Source organism: Eleutherodactylus coqui, chromosome 7, assembly GCF_035609145.1.
Source record: "Eleutherodactylus coqui strain aEleCoq1 chromosome 7, aEleCoq1.hap1, whole genome shotgun sequence".
Taxonomy (NCBI): Eukaryota; Metazoa; Chordata; class Amphibia; order Anura; family Eleutherodactylidae; genus Eleutherodactylus; species Eleutherodactylus coqui.
In genome coordinates, this window is record NC_089843.1 from 196,097,008 (window position 1) to 196,106,762 (window position 9,755).

Consider the following 9,755-nt stretch of genomic DNA (forward strand, 5'->3'; position numbering starts at 1 on the left):
AGAATGTGTTTGGTTGATGAAGCTGCGATGAGAACAAATCTATATGAAATGATGAAAAAAGCGTAGCGGCTGTATACAATTCTTGGTATTTTTGATAAAGGTGTATATTATGAGGATTTTAGGTGAAATTGCCTGGTTTTATCTGGATTTTATGGATAGCATTTAAGTGTTATTCTTGAATTTGCATGCCAGGAGTCTGTCTGCTTGGACTGAAGCCTCTTATTTCCACTCTAATAAACCAATCACCTTGGCATTACATGTTTACATAGCATTCAGTGCCAATCAGGTAGCTCCAGTTTATTAATGTCTATACCTGCAGAAATTAATTTAGGCAAAGACACTCTCAAAAATCTATTAGTTTATCCCCATATTATGGCTTCTAACTACATGGTAATTCAAGTCTCCAAGACTACCAGGGAACATGAAAGCCCAACAGTGACCAATCATAAAATAACTGCATCTATCTCTATGCAACCCAAATTTTTAGGCCCACTCAAAAATCATTGTAACAGATTTATAGATTAGAATGATGTTACACTCAGGTTTGTCATGGAGTAATATAATTAAAACAATATCCACACTGGATCTTGACTAATCTTTTTCTGCAGTTCAATGGTCACAGGCTTTCTCACTTAGTTATAAATATTCTCACTGTGTGAACCATCTGGAAACCATTAGGAAGTTACTATACCGGTGGTATCTGACACCATACCGCCTATTTAAATGTCACCACAACACTAACTTGTATTGGAGATGCCATAAACAAATTGGATCTTTAACACCTTCCCGCTCCAGGGTGTAAGTTTACGTCCTGGCAGTGGGGTACTTCCCGCAACAGGGCATACACTTGCGTCCTGGGGATAGCATGAGATCACTTATAAAATGGAGAAGAAAATCCGCCAAAAAAATTGTTGCGTCCTTAAGCCCAAAATAGGCCATGTCATTAAGGGGTTAATGCATATTTGGTAGTCGTGTGAACATCTCAAAACATTCTGGGAGCAAATCCACTATGCATTATGTTCAATCCTGCACATTAAGTTGCGTCGGGGCCCTGGTGTTGCTCTTCCGTCGTTGGGCATAGAAGATGGCACATCTGCTGATCTCATTATATTTCATATCTTAACAGCTGCCAGAACATCTATAGCAAAACGATGGAGGAGTGCCAGGGTTCCTTCCTTGTTGGACATTTTTTTTTTGATGGTTCAGCATAGTTGTATAATGGAACACTTGATTGCAACTAGACTTGGTTCTCTAGCTGGGTTTAAAACTCAGTGGGCAAAATGGCTTGATTTTTCAGCATGTACTTGTTAACATCCTTTAAAGATAAAACAATCATTGGGTTTTCTATTTTCAGTCTATGGAGATTTTATGGTACATCATACCTATATACACCTTGCAGCTTCCTAATGTGTGCAACCTACTACTGGTAGCATATATCCCTATTCCACACCACCTCTACTCGAGCCAACCCAAATAACCAATCACCGTGCCAGAAACGGCACCTCGCCAAGAAAATGGCAGATATGGAATTGTTAGTGCTCTTCATCCAGTATACCTAGCAGACATTCAGTGTGGTTTGGTGGAAGTGGCACCCCCAATAGTTGTCCCAGGAAGTCTTTAACCTCCATCCAGGAGGAGTATTCCTTACCCTTTTAATAAGGAGCGACTGTTGTTCTTGACCTTCCACCTAAAAAGAGAGGAGGGGAAGCCCCATCAATACTGAATCTGAGCTCGCTGTACTGCCACGGTAATTGGTCATAACTGCCATCTGCATTCTAGTGTGATGGGGGCTAAATCCACAACACCTGTCTGTCCTGGGAGGAACTAAGTTCCTTGCAGCAGAAAGTTTCATGTTCCTAGCTTCAGAGTAGTGAGGTTTGAGGGCACTGTCTCTAGGAAGGTTTGTGTGGCTCTGCTTAGTCAGAGCTCTGTCAATGTGATCAATACAAAAGACTCCTGAGTTGGTCTGAGAAAGTATGGCTTAAAGATACAGGTCTGAATATCTTTAAGTGGAAACCATCTAGGTAGGCTCTGTGTTCGCAAGTTAGCGTGTCTAGAGAAACTTTTTAGATCTTCTAATTTTAACTCAAGATGTGCTTTGTTTCCATGATTCTCCAATCCTGGCCTTATCTGCATCTAGCACCTCCACAATTTTATTGGTTTTACTTTCTACTTTTGGCTTGGCTCTTGTATTTGTGTAAACTCAAAGAATCGACAGACAGCTGCCTGAAGTTAATGAAAATATCCAAACAGCTGTTCAAGCATGAACTTCTGTAGTATTGTACTCTGCAGTTGAGATGAACTGAGCGATGTAGCTGGAAAGTGACTCAATGGTCTGAGATTGGAGGAGAGGGACTTGGGTCTGGGTTTATCATATTCAGGAAGGAGGGGAGGGAGCGTTGGCAATGGAATACATTGTTTGGAAGGGGGTTTGATACTTTTTCCTGTATTTTAGCATCTTTGTAAAAGTATCAGTTACCCAACAATTCCCATACACAAATATACCATAATACACATGTCACCGTTGGGGTGGAGCATATTGCTTAGATGTGCTCAGACATAACACAACTGCACATGTGGCAGCAGTAAGTCAACTAATTTTTTAATGTGACTGTTTCCCTACATCCACTGTATACATATCCAGTGGGTATGAATAGTAGATGATTAATATGCATAGGATTACCTAGTGCCAATAGTAGTTTATGGTGCAGGTATAATAAAGATTCCATATACATTGGCTGTTCAGCAAAGTGATCATGCAGTAGTGGGAAGGACCTTACTGTTGTAATATTGCCAAAGCAGGTTTATGCTATCGGTGTACTGGAAATATGTCAGTTCATTTATCAAGTCATCGGTCTCTTGAACTGGGTGAGCAATCCTGAAAACCAGTTTAATTTCAGCTTGTTCTATGAAGGCACCAGGATCAACCGCTTTATAGAAAAATGCAGATCTGTAGGACAAAGGTCCCAAAAAGAATTAGAGCTGTGCCCTCATAAATTAAAATAACCGTGATCTTTATTAGCCAAGGGTGTGAGGAACAGTGGGGAGGCAGACAACCAAGATGGTGGTTTTGTAGTAAAGAGTGTCTGAGATGGAGTACACTTCCATAGCATAGTCCAGACCCTTCCAAGGTCCCATGCACCCGCTAGGTGTGTGTGGTGGTCCCAGCAGGGGATCAAATGGTCAAAGCTCTAGCGCCACTAAGGTATAGGTAGGATGAAGGGCAGTGCTTGTTCTCTAGTGGGTCTCTTCAGTAAGTAAAAACTGAGAGGGGGTAGGTAAATATGCCCCCAGCAGTCATGGCAGAACACAACAGCCCATTACCACAGCAGATTCAAGTCCCCCTAGCTACGCTGGGGCTCACAGGCCACAGAGCATTTTTTTCGGCGAATCTAGAATGTCCACCGTGGTGAGATGGGACCTCTACAACAAGCTGCATACCTACGGAGGGACGCCAGGTACCAATGCAGCTGTCTGCTAAAGCTGGAGAGTGGGTGGCATGTGTCAGGGAAACTGTGAGTCTACGGATCCCAGGTAGAGAGTAGACCAGATGAGGCGGCTAGGAAAGTCTGCAGCTCCGGCTGGTGAGTAGACCACGGCCATCGTACCAGTCCAGGATCTCAGCACGGCGTGAGTCACACCTCCAAAACGTTCCCCTTGACACAGGTGGATGGGAATAGTGTAAAGCTTGGAAATTGGAAGGATGGTGGGGATAGCCAGGTATTCGTGCAAACCTCCTTAACCATAAATCCACTCGCTTTGTCGGCCAACTACCCTTCACCTCCCCCTGAAACTTTTATATATTTTTTTTGAACATGGGAGATCTTGGGTATTACTAGACTCTCAGATTTATTGATCATAAGCATTCTGGTTGCTGCCAGTAGGTGGCAGTGCTATACAAGGTCAGAGTTCTACTGGAGTTACTGTATGTCTTAGGCAACTTTCACTGGCTGATGCACTCTGTGACGCAGAGTGCTTGCACCTTTCTGGTAGGTCCCCTTGTGTCACATGAGTGGATAGTCCTCTGGTATTTAACTACTTGCTAGGTCTCTAGGCAGGAGTGTAACATTAGGGGATGCAGTTGCACCCGGGCCCAGGAGCGTCTTAGGCCTCTCTTCTCCATATAGGCAGCCCAGTACTAAGAATAAAGCATTATGGTTGGGGGCCCTGTTACAGGTTTTGCATTGGGCCCTAGAAGCTTCAACTTGCACCTCTGTCTCTCGGGCCAGGATAACTTGGTCATATGCTACTTTTTGTAAGTTAGAAAAAGGTAGTTTTCCATGTGCCTACATACTGCAATTGCTGCAGTAACTCTATGAAATGTGTAAAGCTCCTTCTTTGTGCAATAAAGGTCCTGTGTAAGAGTCCTGACTTGTATTATTCAACTGGCATTTCTGGATGTCCTGGGTCAGCAGCATAGGGCTGCTGAGTGATTTGGGGACATCTCACCTAGGCATACATTGGAGTGGCTGTGTTTGAGAAGTGGGAGGGTAAAGTGTATGCTTGTCCCAGCAGTACTTACCAGGCTCCCTCCCAGAGGGGCACACGTAGCCAAGGTCAGGGCAGTGCTGACCCACTTCTAGACACTCCCGACACGGGGATGCCCAATAAAGAGTAAAACTGGTGTAGGGGATGTCATGCCTGACGCCACCGGTCCGGCAACCCCAGCATGACCATCGGCGGGGAAAATAAATGAGTCACAGACAATTTTAAGTACCTCAGGTCCCCGGAAATGGTCAGGACCTGGAAAAAAACTTTACCGAATCTTTCACTTTAGTAGTACAAGGCATAAATTCCACAATGATAGTGCAGATAAAACAAGAGATTTGAGATCAGGGTGGAAACGCCGGATGACACTGGTCCTGCAGTCCATGTTAGTTGTCAGGTACCACTCCTGGACGGGGAACACTCCAGAGTAGGAAACGAATAGGGTCACTCCACAGACTATCATACAAGTAACTCCACTCAGCAGGATTCAGACGGTAAACGCAGACAATTGAGTACCTCTACACTAGGCCTTGATAAATTGAACTTGCACTCTGCTCACTCTTTTTCTTTGCAGGTCAAACTGTAAGTGAGCCTCAGACACACATTCCAGGAAAACCTCTCCTCTTCTTCCATCTTCAACACATAAGGGCTGAAGGTGCCCCATGTGTCTGTTTTCTCTAGCAGCTCTGGCAGATGGACTAACCACTCTCCCGCTCTCAAGCACTCACATTTATACCTTCTCTCATACCACGTGACAGGATAGAATTGATACATTTACAGGCAGACAGCCCATATTTTGCAGACATTAACCCATCACACGCTGCAGCTGTGCAATACACATAACAGAATGAAAAGACATTTTGCACAGTGCATCAACATAAGACAAATATGTATGATATTGTGGAGAGGGCCAGGAAAGCATGAACCTAGGTTCGCTATGTAGTTTCTCTCCTGCTAGATATCTTACCTTCCACTTCCTGCTGCCCCTGTCATGTGTGCTCGACTGCCAATCACTATAAGGAAAAGATAACTTCTTCATCTGACAATTTGGCTGTGGGCCAGCAGATGTCAGCAAATAACCACCTTATACCTACCTTATGTCAGTCTTCATAATGAACACTGGCACACTGAGCCACATCGGCCAAGCAGCGGCCAATGAAGACCTGGACTGACGTGTGTAACTAGTGCTGCGCACACTCCATGTGCTGATATACACTTTGTTAAAAACCATTGCGTCCCTGGAAGAACTTCTTACTGCAGATCTCGACATGCAGCTCCATCTCGGGTAGATATACAAATGCTTAGAATTGTGGGGTGATTAGATGAACGGTCTTGTCACTGGTGGCCATAAAAGTGCCCCCCCCCCCCCCCCCCCCGGCATATAAAAGGCTCTTAGAAGCCAGATGTATCGCCAATAGAACATGCCAACTTCAACAGCCTAAGTGTTTTGCACGATTTAGAGGTTCAGTTACAGCAAATGTGAAGCAATATAGAACCCATGTGTCTCCATGCCCAGTTGTATCACATCTTGCATCCAAGCTAGAGGTGGAACGATAGGGTACTAGAGCCTCCATGCTTTCCTGTATCACATCTTGTACCCAAACTTGAGATGGCACTACATGGTACTAGATCCTCCAAGCTTGGATACAAGATGTGAGGTAGGCTTAAAGTGTCACTACAGGGTACTAGAGCCTCCATGCCCGCCCGTATCCCATCTTGTATCCAAGCTAGAGGTGGAACAACAGGGTACTATAGCCTCCATGCCTTCCCGTAATCACATCTTGTATCCAAACTTGAGATGGCACTACAGGGTAATAGAGCCTCTATGCCTACCTCCCATCTTGTATCCAAGCTTGAGGTGCCACTACAGGGTACTGTAGCCTTCATGCCTGCCCGTATCACATCTTATCGTTCAATTGTTAGCTGCGTTTACACTGAACGATCATTCAAATTCGAATGATCTACAGATCTTTTTGGATGATGATCTTTCTATGTAAAAAGCATTTTTATCCTCACCCACTTAATCCGTCTTTACCTTCTGTGACTTCCCTTTTCCTGCCTCCCTTCCTTGTAAACAAAGCATTGTAAATTCCCGGCCTCTGCCTGCTACTACCCTGGTCTGCTATGCCTACTTGCAGGAGCAACTTTGGGGGGAATCCTGAGATGCACATACTCTTCTGACTTCCCCTTCGCTCCAGCCTGGTCACTCCATTTACCTGACGTTTTGCAAGTGCCCCCACCCCTTGCCCCCCTTATTGTCTCTCATCCCTCCTATACTCTCATCACTCTAAAGGGAAGGGGCCTGCTATGCACCTGGGCTCTTATCGACTCCTCAACCATGATGATGACCTAAATAAAACTCACATGCAGTTTTTTTTGTTTTGTTTTTTTAAACTCTGTGGCAAGAGCCACCTTTTTTTTTTTTTTCCATTTATATCTAAGACACTAGGAGCCCAACGCCTAATTGCAGCATTGTCCTCCCGAGAATGGCTGGGCCTCACCTGTCACCTGGCTCTGGAGACTAATCGGGCCAGACTTACTACCTCCCAGTTATAACTCGCTTATATCTCCTAGTGCAGGAACTGAGCAAGTTAGGAACTACAGGTCAAAACTCGAGGCCGCATTTCATTTTCGCCCATAGGTGGTGAATAATTCTGTTCACTTCTATGGGAGTTATGTAAAAACGGTGTAGCATAGCAACCTTAGATGTTTCCATGATCTTGACTACCTCTCAATTCAATGGCAGCCATATGCGGCGGTGGCCAGCAACTGCCTACTTAGTCTGGGGGTACGGTCATATGGACGGTGGTGCAAATTGTGTGGATTTTCATCTGGATTCACAGCAAACTTCACCCCTTTAATTGAAAGAGTGAAATCTGCAAAAAGCGTGTGAAAATCTGCACCAAATAAAACAGATTTTGGTATGGATCTGCACCTAAATCCTCTACATGTAAACATACCCTAGAAGGGGTTAGGTGATCTCTATTCTAGAGACTGATGCAAGTCCAATAGGTAGAATCAATTTATGGTATAGCCTACAGGTAAATCAGGGCTGTCAAACTAATTTTCACCGAGGACTACATCAGCTTTATTGTTGTTGATTGTAATTGTAAGACTATATAGTAATAGTGATCCCCATTGTGGCCGCAGTAGTAATAATTGCCCCCATAGTGGTCCCAGTAGTAATAAGGTCCACATGTAGTGGCCCAAAGTCACTGGGGCCCCTCCAGAATGAATGCTATATGTAGATTGTATTGTCTTGTACTTTGGCTGGTATAACATCTTTAATGTGGAATGAATCTATAATTTTATGTTGTGCGTTTGAAGTCATGTGACCATGCTTCATCTATGTGTTTGCAAGGTGGAATGCAAGATAGTAGAGTCTAGTCAAGTCTAGTAAGAGTGAGCAGTTAGCAAGAGTCTGCAAGAGAGAGAGGCAGATGCTTTCAGACCCCCACAGACCCTGATCGGTCTATGCGTAGATAATGGAAGAGGCTGAGCGATTTCCCAAAAGTTACCATGGGACTACTACCCCCAGGAGTTCTTCTCACTAAGCAGAGGAGAGAAGATTACCAAGCAGTGCTGAGAGTCAACTGGAAGTGTGAGTGTTGACAGGTTCAGAGTCCAGCGGAGTAAGGAGTATGTTTCCAGGAGCTGAGCTGCACAGATAACTGGGACTGTGGGTCCGAGATTCATCCTGATTTTTGCCTCTCTGTCACTCCACCAACTTTGCCTGCACCGCTGCTTTGCTCTGGCCTGTGTACTGTTGAACTGTTTAGGAGTTTCAAGTAAAGCAACATTGCTGACCGTTCCCAGCTCTGTTTTCAACTTTAATATGTGAGTGTTGGACCATCATTCCATCATCCAGCTTCACCACAACGGAAGGAAGGGTGGCGTCTCATGACATTGAACTGTACGTTCCGAACCGCAGCTTAGCTCATTGTATTTTTGAGGTCTCCCCCCTAAGCAGTGGCCAGGACGGGTCTCGTTCATCCCTTACGGGGAGGAGATGGTAGAGCTACCGTGACAGGTGACATCTCTATCCCTGCCCTCTCCTTAGCTGTGGGCCGGCTGCACTCACATAGTGGCCCCAGTAGTAATAGTGACCCCAGTAATAATATTGACCGCCCCCCCCCAATAATGGCCCCAGTAGAAAGTGACCTCCATAGTGGCCAAGTAGTAGTATTAGGGTCCCACCTAGTAGCCCTAGTAGTAATAAGGTCCCCCATAGTGACCCCAGTAATAATATTGACCCCCATTGTGGCCACAGTAGTAATAGTGACCCCTATACTGCTCACAGTATTAAGTGATCCCCTTTGTGGCCCCAATAGTAATATGGTCTCCCATAGCCACTGTGTGGGCCCAAGAGCTGTACCTGCAGTATCCTCCACAGGATCCAGCTGTAACTGACAGCCAGGCACCCACTGCAGCAGCTGCGATAGGAGTTAACTGGAATCCTGCCCAGTTAAGCCCTTAGATGCCACGGGCATTACAACCTGTGACATTGAAAGGGGTTGTCCTGCAATCCAACATTCTTGTCGAAAGCCCAGTACCTTCCTAATGTAAAACACAATGCCACACATGGAAATGAAATTATGTGCCTGCAATTTTCACATTTATACTGTTACTCCCGTTGGTGACGCTTTCATCACAAACTACATCGGCTGAGTGGTAGGACCGCTATGTTCGATCAGCATTTCTAACTGGGAAACTACTGTTCCCAGAAGCACCTGCAACTCCTAGCTGCCAGCATTTCCCATCCCTATGCACTTAGCAGTAGCAATACTTGTAACACTCCCTGTCCTACGTATGTAGTAATGTATTGTATTACAGATCTTAATAATGCAGTTTGGGAGCCGTTACATTTCTCCCCAGAGACGTGGACCTTTTAAATCGCAATTGGTTCAGCACTAGCTAAGCAGGTCTGCAAATTTTTTTATTTTTTTTTGGATGGACCGACAATTGAGCATGTATGAGCGCTCGTTTGTCTGACTGTAGAGCTGCAACCGAATGCTAATTTGTCGGCTTGTTGTACCTTGTGTGTAGCCAAAAATGATAGTATTTTATTATACTTGATATGGGGCAAACAAACAGACCACGAGGGACAAAAAATTGTTGGTGTAATTCGGCCCATACACAGGCCGATAAATGAATGCTGATATCGTTGATTGCCTATGGGAGTCAATCACTCCAGGTAGAGTAAAATGATGCGCAGGAGTATCATTATTTTTCAACCCAAACTCTCGGCAACAAAGCAAAAGATGAGA